Below are 12999 nucleotides of genomic sequence, written 5' to 3' on the forward strand. Positions count from 1 at the left end.
GACTCCATCTCAAAAAAAAAGTAAATAAAGAGTACATTTACATATCGTTATAAGGATATATGTCTGTATATCTTTAAAATCTCCTGACTGTATATTAAGATATATAAATGTATATATGCATGTATACATATATGTGTGTATACAGTATATGTTTATATATTTATATATAAATATAAATATATATTTATATATATATATACACACCCACACATAGTGCTGAGCATGGTACATGGGAGGCACTGAAAGTGAGTTGTTTATTTTTTGTGGAAGTCTCTTGAGAACTTGAGAATAATGATTATGTTTCACACTCCTCTGTAAATCTAATATGTAGCACGCTGCCTTTTACAGCAATGTTCAGTACAAATGTTTAAGACAACCTTCCAGTAACACAGGGATTTCTGTTTTCTTTTTTTTTTTTTTGAGACGGAGTTTCGCTCCCCCTTACCCAGGCTGGAGTGCAATGGCGCGATCTCGGCTCATCGCAACCTCCGCCTCCTGGGTTCAGGCAATTCTCCTGCCTCAGCCTCCCGAGTAGCTGGGATTACAGGCACGCCCCACCATGCCCAGCTAGTTTTTTGTATTTTTAGTAGAGACGGGGTTTCACCATGTTGACCAGGATGGTCTCGATTTCTTGACCTCGTGATCCACCCGCCTCGGCCTCCCAAAGTGCTGGGATTATAGGCGTGAGCCACCGCGCCCGGCCTCTGTTTTCTTAAGTTTACCTTTGCCTGTGAATACAGTTGCCTTTGAGGGTGAATAAAGGTGTGATATGTATTCAATGTGACCATTCCCATGCATATAACCTTTAAGATGTGATACTTAGGAGCAGGCTTCCAGATGCCTGGTTTCTATTAGTTCTCTCATTTTAGAGACTATTTTCCTTTCCTTCAGAGAAGGACAATTTGCCTCTAACCTCTTTATTCTGGAGTGGGTATATACTGTAACATGACAGTTACTGTGAATTGCCTTAATAAGCATTGAATTAATAGGGTAATCTCCACTCCTATAAGATAGGATAAAAAATTAGTATAGGATGCAAAGTAGTGGGTCAGTTCTCTTTAAAGAAGTTTACTAGAATAGAAAAATCACATGCCATTTGAAAATTCCTTTTTGCAGGAAAAAGTGATAATTTAAAATAAACCTCTAACAAAGAAGTAAAGGTTATGGCATATTACTTAATTTTATTCATCCTTTTGAAAAAAAAAATCTCAGGCCAGGTGTGGTGGCTCATGTCTGTAATTCAACGCTTTAGAAGGCCAAGGCGGGTGGATCACCTAAGGTCAGAAGTTCGAGACCAGCCTGACCAACATGGAGAAACCCCATCTCTATTAAAAATACAAAATTAGCCGGGCATGGTGGCGCATGCCTGTAATCCCAGTTAGTCGGGAGGCTGAGGCAGGAGGAGAATCACTTGAACCTGGGAGGCGGAGGTTGTGGTGAGCCAAGATTGTGCCATTGCACTCTAGCCTGGGCAACAAGAGCAAACTCTGTCTCAAAAAAAAAAAAAAAAAAGAAAAAAGAAAACAAAATCTCATGCTGTAATATTTTTCTCTTCTACAATTATTAACATGAATATATAGGAATAATGACCCTTAATGAAATGTGTGAAACAGATAAATGCATATTTAAATAGCGGTTTCCCTGGAAAGTTAACACAAATGATTAATGGGTTGCAATCTGTTGGAAAACACTGAAGTACTTTGTTTATTTATGATGAGGCCTCTTTCTCTATCTTTGTCATAATCTATTAACAGTTATTGCATGGCTACCTGAGGTGATGAATTTGCAGGAAAAATTTGTTAAAAATAGCATAAAAGCATTCTTCCCTATTCCAGTATTTTATAGAATTCAATAAACTATTAACGGCATAGAACAAAATGGTCTGTATGCTAATTAATGTTCAAGGATCCAAAGTAATGAGGTCCAGCCTTCCAGTTTTCATTAAAAGACTACAAAGTTTTCTCTCATACCCATAGTCAACTTTTAAGAAGTGTTTGATTCCTTCCTTTTATTTAATTTTCAAAATAATGAGTTGGTTCTCTAGCATTCTCTAAAAATGACCAATGAGATTTTTAAAGTAGAATTTTGGACTTAATATTTACACCTATTTAATGTGTTTTCATTAATTACAGCTATTATTGATGCTTAAAATGTTCCAACTCTGGCTATTGAAAATGTCTTCAATTTCTCTGAGTCATGTTGACAGGCTCCCTTGCTTTCTAGTAGAATAAGATGGTCCAGAGTTCATTTTGCATATTTCCTGTTTCAGACTTGCAGTTATCCATTTCTCCAAGAAGCTTTGGCTCATTTTAGTAAGAAACTGTGGGCTGGGCGCAGTGGCTCATGCCTGTAATCCCAGCACTCTGGGAGGCCGAGGCAGGCGGATCATGAGGTCAGGAGTCCAAGATCAGCCTGGCCGATATGCGCGCGCGCGCGCGCGCGCACACACACACACACACACACACACACACACACACACACACACACACACTAGCCAGGCATGGTGGGGCTTGCCTGTAGTCCCAACTACTTGGGAGGCTGAGGCAGAACAATCACTTGAACCTGGGAGGCGGAGGTTGCGGCGAGCCAAGATCATAACACTGCACTCCTTCCTGGGCAACAGAGCGAGATTCTGTCTCAAAAATAAATAAATAGGGGCGGTTAGAGACCAGGCATTGGAGACCAGCATAGCCAACAAGCTGATTGGAAGATGTCTTCAGGAAATGCTAAAATTGGGCACCCTGCCCTCAACTTCAAAGCCACAGCCGTTATGCCAGATGGTCAATTTAAAGATATCAGACTGTCTGACTACAAAGGAAAATATGCTGTATTCGTCTCTTGCCCTCTTGACTTTACCTTTGTGTGCCCCACAGAGATCATTGCTTTCAGTGATAGGGCAGAAGAATTTAAGAAACTCAACTGCCAAGTGATGAGTGCTTCTGTGGATTCTCACTTCTGTCACCTTGCATGGATCAACACACCTAATAAACAAGGAGGACTGGGACCCATGAACATTCCTTTGGTATCAGACCCAAAGTGCAGCATTGCTCAGGATTATGAAGTCTTAAAGGCTGATGAAGGCATCTCATTCAGCGGCCTCTTTATCATTGATGATAAGGGTATTCTTCGGCAGATCACTGTGAATGACCTCCTTGTTGGCCACTCTGTGGATGAGACTTTGAGGCTAGTTCAGGCCTTCCACTTCACTGACAAACATGGGGAGGTGTTCCCAGCTGGCTGGAAACCTGGCAGTGATGCCATCAAGCCTGATGTCCAAAAGAGCAAAGAATATTTCTCCAAACAGAAGTGAGTGCTGGGCTGTTTTAATGCCAGGCTTGCAGTGGGCAGCCATGAGAACAAAACCTCTTTCGTATTTTTTTTTTTCCCATGAGTAAAACACCAGACTTCAAATCCAGCTGACTCGTGGTGTGTTACAAGGCAGGCCTTCTCTACAGAGAGTGGAGAGACCAGCCTTTCTTCCTATGATAGGAATGGCCTGAGTTGTGTTGTGGGCAGGCCACTGATTTGTATGATGTATCAGTAGAGGGCATCAACCCACTGATCTTTTGTAGTTTGTATTAAACTTGAACTGAGATGAAAATAAATAAATAAATAAATAAACTGTATTTAGAAACTACAATCTAATTGCTAAATGTGTTGTTTCTTAAGTTCACAATCGTTTGTAGAATTTTTCAGCAAACTACTTTTAACAAAAACTCTAATTGATCCATTTGATATATGCTGTATCTCATTCTAGCACTTCACTTAGAACATCCTGTTTTTGGCCACGCATGGTGGCTCACTCCTGTAATCCTAGCACTTTGGGAGGCTGAGGCAGGTGGATCATGAGGTCAGGAGTTCGAGACAAACCTGGCCAGTATGCTGAAACTCCGTCTCTACTAAAAATACAAATATTAGCCAGGCATGGTGGCACGTGTCTGTAGTCCCAGCTACTTGGGAGGCTGAGGTAGGAGAATTCCTTGAACCTGGTAGGTGGAGGTTGCAGTGAGCTGAGATGGTGCAACTTCACTCCAGCCTGGAGGACAGAGTGAGACTGTCTTAAAAAAAAAAAAAAAAAAAAAAAAAAAAAGAACGTCTTGTTTTCCCCAAGTTCCTTGTGATTACTTTTATGGTCTTAACACTCATCTTCCTACCTGGTTTTATAGAAAGTGACCTTTCCTTGACTGACAAGCCTAGGGTAGAGAAAAAAGAAAAAAAAAAAAAAAAGTGACCTTTCCTTTTCTTGCTCACCATGCAAGCTGTCAGTGGATCTACCATTCTGGGGTCTGGAGAACAGTGACACTCTTCTCACAGCTCCACTAGGCAGTGCCCTAGTAGGGACTCTGGGTGGGGGCTCCAACCCCACATTTCCCTTCTGCACTGCCCTAGCAGAGGTTCTCCATGAGAACCCCACCCATGAAGCAAACTTCTGTGTGGGCATCCAGATGTCTCCATACATCCCCTGAGATCTAGATGGAGCTTCCCAAACCTCAATTCTTGACTTCTGTGTACCCACAGCCTCGACACCTCATGGAAGCTCCCAAGGCTTGGGGCTTCCACCCTCTGAAGCAACAGCCTGAGGTGGACCTTGGCACCTTTTAGACACAGCTGGAGTGGCTGGGACGCAGGGCACCAAGTCCATAGACTGCACACAGCATGGGGACTCTGGGCCCAGCCCATGAAACCATTTTTACCTCCTAAACCTCTGGGCCTGTGATGGGAGGGGCTACTGCAAAGGTCTCTGACAGGCCCTGAAGACATTTTCCCCATTGTCTTCATGATTAACATTCGGCACCTTGTTACTTATGCAAATTTCTGCAGCCAGCTTGAATTTCTCCTCAGAAAATGGGATTCTCTTTTCTTTTTATTTGAGATGGAGTTTTTTTGTTCTTGGTGACCAGGCTGGAGCGGAATGGCTTGATTTGGCTCACTGCAACCTCCGCCTGCCGGGTTCAAGCAATTCTCCTGCCTCAGCCTCCCAAGCAGCTGGGATTACAGGCATGTGCCACCATGCCTGGGTAATTTTGTGGTTTTAGTAGAGACAGGGTTTCTCCATGTTGGTCAGGCTGGTCTTGAATTCCCAACCTCAGGTGATCCACCCACCTCAGCCTCCCAAAGTTCTGGGATTACAGGTGTGAGCCACTGTGCCTGGCTGGGATTCTCTTTTCTATTACATTGTCAGGCTGCAAATTTTCCAAACTTTTATGCTCTGGTTCCCTTTTAAAATGGAATGCCTTTAACAGCACCCAAGTCATCTCTTGAATGCTTTGCTGCTTAGAAATTTCTTCTGCTAGATACACTAAATCATCTCTCTCAAGTTCAAAGTTCCACAAATCTCTAGGCCAGGGGCAAAATGCTGCCAGTCTCTTTGCTAAAACATCACAAGAGTCACCTTTGCTCCACTTCCCAACAAATCTCTCATCTCCATCTGAGACCCCCTCAGCTGGACCTTATTGTTTATATCACTATCAGCATTTTTGTCAAAGCCATTCAACAAATCTCTAGGAGGTTCCAAACCTTTCCCACATTTTCCTGTCTTCTTATGAGCCCTCCAAACTGTTCCAACCTCTGCCTGTTATCCAGTTCCAAAGTCACCTCCACATTTTTGGGTATATTTTCAGCAATGCCCTACTCTACTGGTACCAATTTATTGTATTAGTTTGTTTTTACACTGCTGATAAAGACATACCTGAAACTGGGAACAAAAAAGTTTTAATTGTAATGGCTCACACTTGTAATCCAAGCACTTTGGGAGGATAAGGTGGGTGGATCACGAGGTCAGGAGTTTGAGACCAGACTGGCAAACATGGTGAAACCCCATCTCTATTAAAAGTACAAAAATTAGCCGGACTTGGTGGTGTGCACCTGTAATCCCAGCTACTCAGGAGGCTGAGGCAGGATAATTGCTCGTACCCAGGAGGCAGAGGTTGCAGTGAGCCAAGATTATGCCATAGCACTCCAGCCTGGGTGACAGAGCAAGACTTCATCTCGGGAAAAAAAAAAAAAAAAAAAAAAAAGATTTAATTGGACTTACAGTTCCATGTGACTGGGGAAGCCTCAGAATCATGGTAGAAGGTGAAAGGCACTTCTTACATCATAGCAGCAAGAGAAAATAAAGATAAAGCAAAATCAGAAACCCCTGATAAACTCATCAGATCTCATGAGACTTGTTCACTATCACTAGAATAGCACAGGAAAGACCAGCCCCATGATTCAATTATTTCCACCTGGGTCCCTAAAACAACATGTAAGAATTCTGGGAGATAGAATTCAAGTTGAGATATGAATGGGGACACATCCGAACCATATCACTCCAGTTCCCAACAAGTTATTCATCTCCATCTGAGACCACGTCAGCCCAAATTTCATTGTTCATATCATTATCAGCACTTTGCTCAAAGTCATTCAACAAGTCTCTAGGGAGTTCCAAACTTTCCCACATTTTCCTATCTTCCTCTGAGCGCTCTGAACTGTTCCAACCTCTTCCTGCTAACCAGTTCCAAAGTCACTTCCACATTTTTGGGTGTCTTTTCAGAAGCACTGCACTCTGCTGGTACCAATTTACTTTATTAGTCTGTTTCCATGCTGCTGATAAAGACATACCAGAGACTGGGTAATTTACAAAAGAAAGAGATTTATTGGGCCGGGCGTGGTGGCGAGTGCCTGTAGTCCCAGCTACTCAGGAGGCTGAGGTGGGAGGATCGCTTGAGCCCAGGAGTTCTGGGCTGTAGTGTGCTATGCCAATTGGGTGTCCGCACTAAGTTTGGCATCAATATGGTGACCTCCTGGGAGCAGGGGACCACCAGGTTGCCTAAGGAGGGGTGAACCAGCCTAGGTCAGAAACAGAGCAGGTCAAAACTCCTGTGCTCATCAGTAGTGCGATCTTGCCTGTGAATAGCCACTGCACTCCAGCCTGGACAACATAGCGAGACCCCGTCTCTTAAAAAAAAAAAAAAAAAAAAGTAAGAAAGAAATAGGTTTATTGGACTTACAGCTCCACGTGGCTGGGGAAGCCTCACAATCACGGCAGAGGTGAAAGGCATGTCTCACATGGTGACAGACATGAGAAGAGAGCTTTTGCAGGGAAACTCCAGTTTTTATATAATCATTGGGTCTCAAGAGACTTATTCACTATCACAAGAACAGCTCTGGAAAGACCTGCCCCAATGATTCAATTACCTCCTACTGGGTTCCTCCCACAACAGTAGGAATTCAAGAATTGGGACGAGGACACAACCAAACCATATCACATAGTTCTTAAGATAGCAGGCTTTGAAATCAGATTGCCTGGATTTTCATCTAGAGTATGGGAAATTAAGTTGATGAATGGTGTGTTTCAAGCACTCTCCCAGGCATGCTATCCTAGGCTAGGTCATAGTACACATCAAATAAAGATGCTTGAATCACTTTAAAATATACAAGTAGGCACGGTGACTCACACCTATAATCCCAGCACTTTGGGAGGCCGAGGTGGGCAAATGACCTGAGGACAGGAGTTTGAGACCAGCTTGGTCAACGTGGTGAAACCTCGTCTCTACTAAAAATACAAAAAATTAACCGGGCATGGTGATATGTGTCTATAATCCCAGCTACTCTGGAGGCTGAGACAAAAGAATCACTTGAACCTGGGGGCAGAGGTTGCAGTGAACTGAGATCGCACCACTGCAATCCAGCCTAGGTGACAGAGTAAGACTCCGTCTAAAAAAAAAAAAAAAAAAAAAAAAAAAAAACCAATGCTTCCACTGCCTGGCCTCTCCCCACTCCTGGCACTTAGTAATGGATCCCAGGATGCTGGAGGACCACAATACCTGAATGTGCTCTCTTTCTCTCTCCTCCCACCCCCAACATTACATTAGTCTTCCCTGCTGACAGGAAGCTAAGACCCTTGTTTGGTCTTAGCTTTGGTTGATTACCAAGACCAAAGCTAAGACCAAACAAGCGTGCTCTCAGCAGATGGAAGCTGCCTGAAGCAAGCATACACCTACTTTTTCTGGGAGATACGTAGGAACAAGCACCTCTGACACAAAACTGTAGTTTACCAATTAGCCTGCTGAACAGCTGTGGATTTTGCCGGCATCTCTTGAATTGAGCACAGTGGGTGCCTGATTTTGGACATAATATTATAGTATGATAAAAATATTGTGGTTGTATTTAGAAAAAAAGGGTATTTATCTTATAGAGAGACATGCAAAAATATGTATGGATAAAGTAAACAGGTGGGGATGTGAATGTATTTTATTTTATTTTATATTTTGAGATGCAGTCTTGATCCATTGCTCAGGCTGGAGTGCAGTGATGTGATCTCAGCTCGCCACAACCTCTACCTCCCAGGTTCAAGCGATTCTCCCACCTCAGCCTCCCTAGTAGCTGGGACTATAAGCATGTGCCACCAAGCCCAGCTAATTTTTGCATTTTAGTGGAGATGGTGTTTCACCATGTTGGCCAAGCTGAACTTGAACTGCTGACCTCAAGTGATCTGCCTGCCTTGGTCTTGGCCTCCAAAAGTGCTGGGATTATAGGAATGAGCCACCATGCCCAGCCTGTTTCTTGGTTTTAAATCCACATTAGCAATTCAGAAGGTGGTATACAGAGTGTGTTCTTCAGAACTGAGCCTCTCAAAAATTTTTCAGTGCTCCATTACCTGAGCAGGATAACACCTCAGCAGGATAAAGGAGAGGGATAGGGAGTAGGAAGTAGGACTTCAGGGTTACAGGGGACACCACACATTTACCACTAAAGATTAATTGTTTTGTGGGCAAATACCAGGTTGGACCAATTCAAACTGGATTCTTAATTGCCAGAATTCTTAAAACATTAAGTAACTATAATAATGATGGCAGTGGTAGCCAGTCTGGAGTGGCTGCTGCCACGACGCCAAGGGAGGTGCACATGGGGCTGTATACTCCTTGGAGCCAGGAAGCCAAGAACAGATGGGAGTCCCACCCCCTTCTGAGTTGGAGGGGTGGTAGCCCTGCCCTCCAGGGCACAGCTGCAGTTGCCCAGTCACAGCTGTGGAATTGAGTTTCCCTGAGCTCTCAGGGACCAGGAAGGCCCTCTACCCCCCACAGTCTTGGATGTGCCTGCTTCCACTGCCTGGCCTCTCCCCACTCCTGGTACTTGCTCTGATTTTGGAGTAAAGGTGAGGCCAAGCCCGGGTGCTGTTACAACCAGGCCAGGTGTGCATATGCTCAGGAGAGCACCAGGATCCTGCTGCCTCGGCCCCCTCCAGACTTTAGCCGCCTAATGAACATGAGAGGGAGGCTGAGTGGAGGCTGAAGGCAGGTTGGTGTGGGCCTACAGGTGCCCCTTGGCATGAACAGCCTGAGTGTCATGGGCACCGTGGATAACAGAGTGATGGCAGCAAAAGGCAGCAAGAGGCAGTCTCCTTGGCAGAGAAAGGCAGGTACCAGTGAAGCCTCACCTTCAAGCCAGGGATAGCCTGAAGCCTGGTGGCCACGATGTCAGTTCCACTGATTGGAGTGAGAAATTATGGTGATTTTTTGGGGCCTGCCCATGGCCACCCATGGACCAATCAGCATGCATTTCCTCCCCTGTGAAGCCCATAAAAATCCACAGACTTGGCGGGCTCAGTGGCTCATGGCTGTAATCCCAGCACTTTGAGAGGCCTATGTGGGTAGATCACTAGGTCAGGAGTTCGAGATCAGCCTGGCCAATGTAATGAAACCCCATCTCTATTAAAAATACAAAAGTTAGGGTGGCTGGCACCTGTAGTCCCAGCTACTTGAGAGGCCAAGCAGGAGAATTGCTTGAACTTGGGAGGCAGAGGTGGCAGTGAGCCAAGATCACACCACTGCACTCCAGCCTGGGTAACTGTCTCAAAAATAAAATAATACCCTCAGACTCGGCTGACTTGGGCAGACTACTGGACAACCTTCCTACAGAGAGGAGATACCCACTGTGGGTCTTCTCTCCACCAAGAGCTGGACATTTGTCAGGACGACTTGCCTGTGGAAAGGAGCTACCCACTTTGGTCTTGAACTCCTGGCCTCAAGTGATCCTCCCATCTCAGCCTCCCAAAGTGCTGGGATAACAGGCCTAAGCCACCATGCCTGGCCAGGAGCTACCCACTTTGGGTCTCCTGAGAACTGCTCTGCTGCTAAATGAAGCTCCTCTCCACCTTGCTTACCCTACAACTGTCTGCAAACCTCATTCTTCCTTGATGTGGGACAAGAAAGAACTCAGGACCCACTGAATGGCAGGATTGAAAGAACTGTAATAGGCTGGGCATGGTGGCTCACTCCTGTAATCCCAGCACTTTGAGAGGACGAGGTGGGTGGATCACCTGAGGTCAGGAGTTCGAGACCAGCCTTTCCAACGTGGTAAGACCCTGTCTCCACTAAAAAATACAAAAATTAGCCATGTGTGGTGGCGTGTGCCTATAATCCCAGCTACTCATGAGGCTGAGGCATTAGAATTGCTTGAAGCCAGGAGGTAGAGGTTGCAGTGAACTGAGATTGCACCACGGCACTCTGCCTGGGCGACAGAGTGAGATTCCATTAAAAAAAAAAAAAAAAAAGCTGTAACAGAAACAGGGCTGAAACACAACCTGCTCTCCCTGCCCCCAATTCGACACATTGCACAATGAGAAAAAGAGAACTGTGACCCTCTTGGGATACCAGACCTAGGGGTGCCCCGAGCCAGGACTGTGACGCCCTCTTTGGAGTTCTGCAGTTCCTGCTGCCTCCAAGCTTCCAGGTGCCACTGCGTTCCCCTTGTCCAGACACAGGTGCCTGTAGCAGAAGCTGCATGCAGTACACTGGGTCCAGCCACAGCCTTGCACAGAGCCAGCACCTGTGCCGGCACCTGGAGCCACCTGCCCTGCCATAGCAGCCAGCGTGCGTGGCTGTGTACAGTGGCTGGACCCCGGAGTTGCTCACCCACACAACCCTCGCCACTCCGTGCCTGGTTTGCGCTTAGCAGGTATGGGATGAGTGCAGTCTGCTGGGCAGAGTGGGCAGAATGAGCCCAGTGGGTGCAAGCAGCACTCAAGCAGAAGGCACTGCCGGCCACAGAGGTTTTCGGCTGGCAAAGCGACACCTTAAGGATCCTGTGACAATAATATACATGGTGATTCTCCCAGAGACGGAATTCAGAATGAAGTCATTCTGAAGTGTGTCAACTCCTTTTTCAAAGAGCATCTCAAGAAATTTTCATCTGAGCCACTTATTTGCTGTGAGAACTTAAAAGTGTAATTAGCCACAAAGAATAAAGAAATAAAAAAAAAAACAAAAAAAATTTTTAAAAGTATAATTAGCCTCTTTAAACCTCAGTTTCTTAATTTAGAAAATGAAGACAATAATCCTACCCCATTGCTACTGCAGAAGATTAAGTTAGAAATTAGATAACAAGTTTATGGTGTCCACCACAAACTCATTAAAGCTATAACTATGATTAGTAATACATTCTATCGAATTTAAATACAAAGCATTGTTTGTATGTGTGAGGGTATTTAGGGAGAGGGTCTCACTATGCCACCCAGGCTGGAGTGCAGTGGCATGATCATAGCTCAGTACAGCCTCAAACTTCTGGGCTCAAATGATCCTCCTGCCTCAGCCTCTCAAAGTGCTGGCATCATAGGTGTTAGCCACCAGGCCCAGCCCTAATTATTATTTTAATTTCTTGTATTTTACTGTGCTGATGTACCGTAGTTTACTAAGCAATTCTAATGTCAGATACGTAGCTTTTTCTCCACTTTTAAAAATATATCATAGTGCTGTAAGGAAAAACTGTACTGTTGCTTGTTTTTTGCTTTACTTTAAATATTGTCTTTAGGTTAAATTTTTAGAAGTCAAATTACAATAAAATAGTATGAGCTTCATTCAGTGTTTGCTGTATATAGTCTCATTGTTTCTAAAAGAATTGTATCATACACGTTTTTTACATGATATGATATTAAGCAGTAGTTCCTGATCTATTTCAAAATGTTTATCTAAACTCCTTTAAAAATGCTGTTAACGCTGAGCGCAGTGGCTCATACCTGTAATCCCAGCACTTTGGGAGGCTAAGGCGGGTGGATCACCTGAGGTCTGCAGTTCAATACCAGCCTGGCCAACATATGGTGAGACTCCATCTCTACTAAAAATACAAAAAATTAGCCAGGCATGGTGGCAGGTGCCTATAATCCCAGCTACTTGGGAGGCTGAGGCAGGAGAATCACTTGAGCCCGGAGGGTGGCAGCTGCAGTGAGCCAAGATCCTGTCATTGCACTGCAGCCTGGGCAACAACAGTGAAACTCTGTCTCCAAAAAAAACTGCTGTTAATATTCATATATCTAAAAATTAGTCCTTGAAAAGCAAATAATATAACAGTAACAATCAACAGAAACTATTCTCATTTACCTAAAGAATTTAAAAATAATTTTAGGCTAGGCGCAGTGAATCACACCTGTAATCCCAGCACATTGGGAGGCCAAGGCGAGTGGATCACCTGAGGTCAGCAGTTCAAGACCAGCCTGGCCAATGTGGTAAAAACCTGTCTCTATTAGAAATACAAAGTTAGCTGGGCATGGTGGTGCACGTCTGTAACCCCAGCTACTTGGAAGGCTGATACAGGAGAATCACTTGAACCTGGAAGGCAGTGGTTACAGTGAGCTGAGATCACTCCACTGTACTCCAGCCTGGGCAATAGAGTGAAACTCTGTCTCCAAATAAATAAATAAAAATAATTTAATAATATAATTAATTGATTCATTATTAATTATAAATTTTCTTCTGTCTTTGAACCTCTTATTGGAAAAATTATCAATAGTCATTGACATAGCATATGGAAGAAGTACATAGCATGAAGAAGTACAGAATAATTTACAAAATGTATATATCCCAATTTTGTAAAATGTATCTTATCTTGAGAAATAAAAATCTTTAATTTGAGGGAGAAGTTATACCAATTACCAAATAATTTAGTAGCTAACCCTAGCATCCAGAGCTACCTTCGGGCTGTTAAAAATATGTACTAGAGGCCGGGCGTGGTGGCTCAAGC

At 44.2% G+C, this 12999-nt stretch overlaps 1 pseudogene across 1 annotated transcript; it reads left to right on the top strand.

The window, feature by feature from the left end:
- Positions 1-2695: 2695 nt before the first annotated feature.
- Positions 2696-3595, top strand: LOC116560528 (annotated as a pseudogene). Its single transcript, XR_004273005.1, has one exon. The product of XR_004273005.1 is annotated as a peroxiredoxin-1 pseudogene (transcript).
- Positions 3596-12999: the final 9404 nt, after the last annotated feature.

This window comes from Sapajus apella, unplaced genomic scaffold (genome assembly GCF_009761245.1).
Source record: "Sapajus apella isolate SASKATOON/1434 unplaced genomic scaffold, GSC_monkey_1.0 scaffold26, whole genome shotgun sequence".
In the NCBI taxonomy this organism is placed as follows: domain Eukaryota; kingdom Metazoa; phylum Chordata; class Mammalia; order Primates; family Cebidae; genus Sapajus; species Sapajus apella.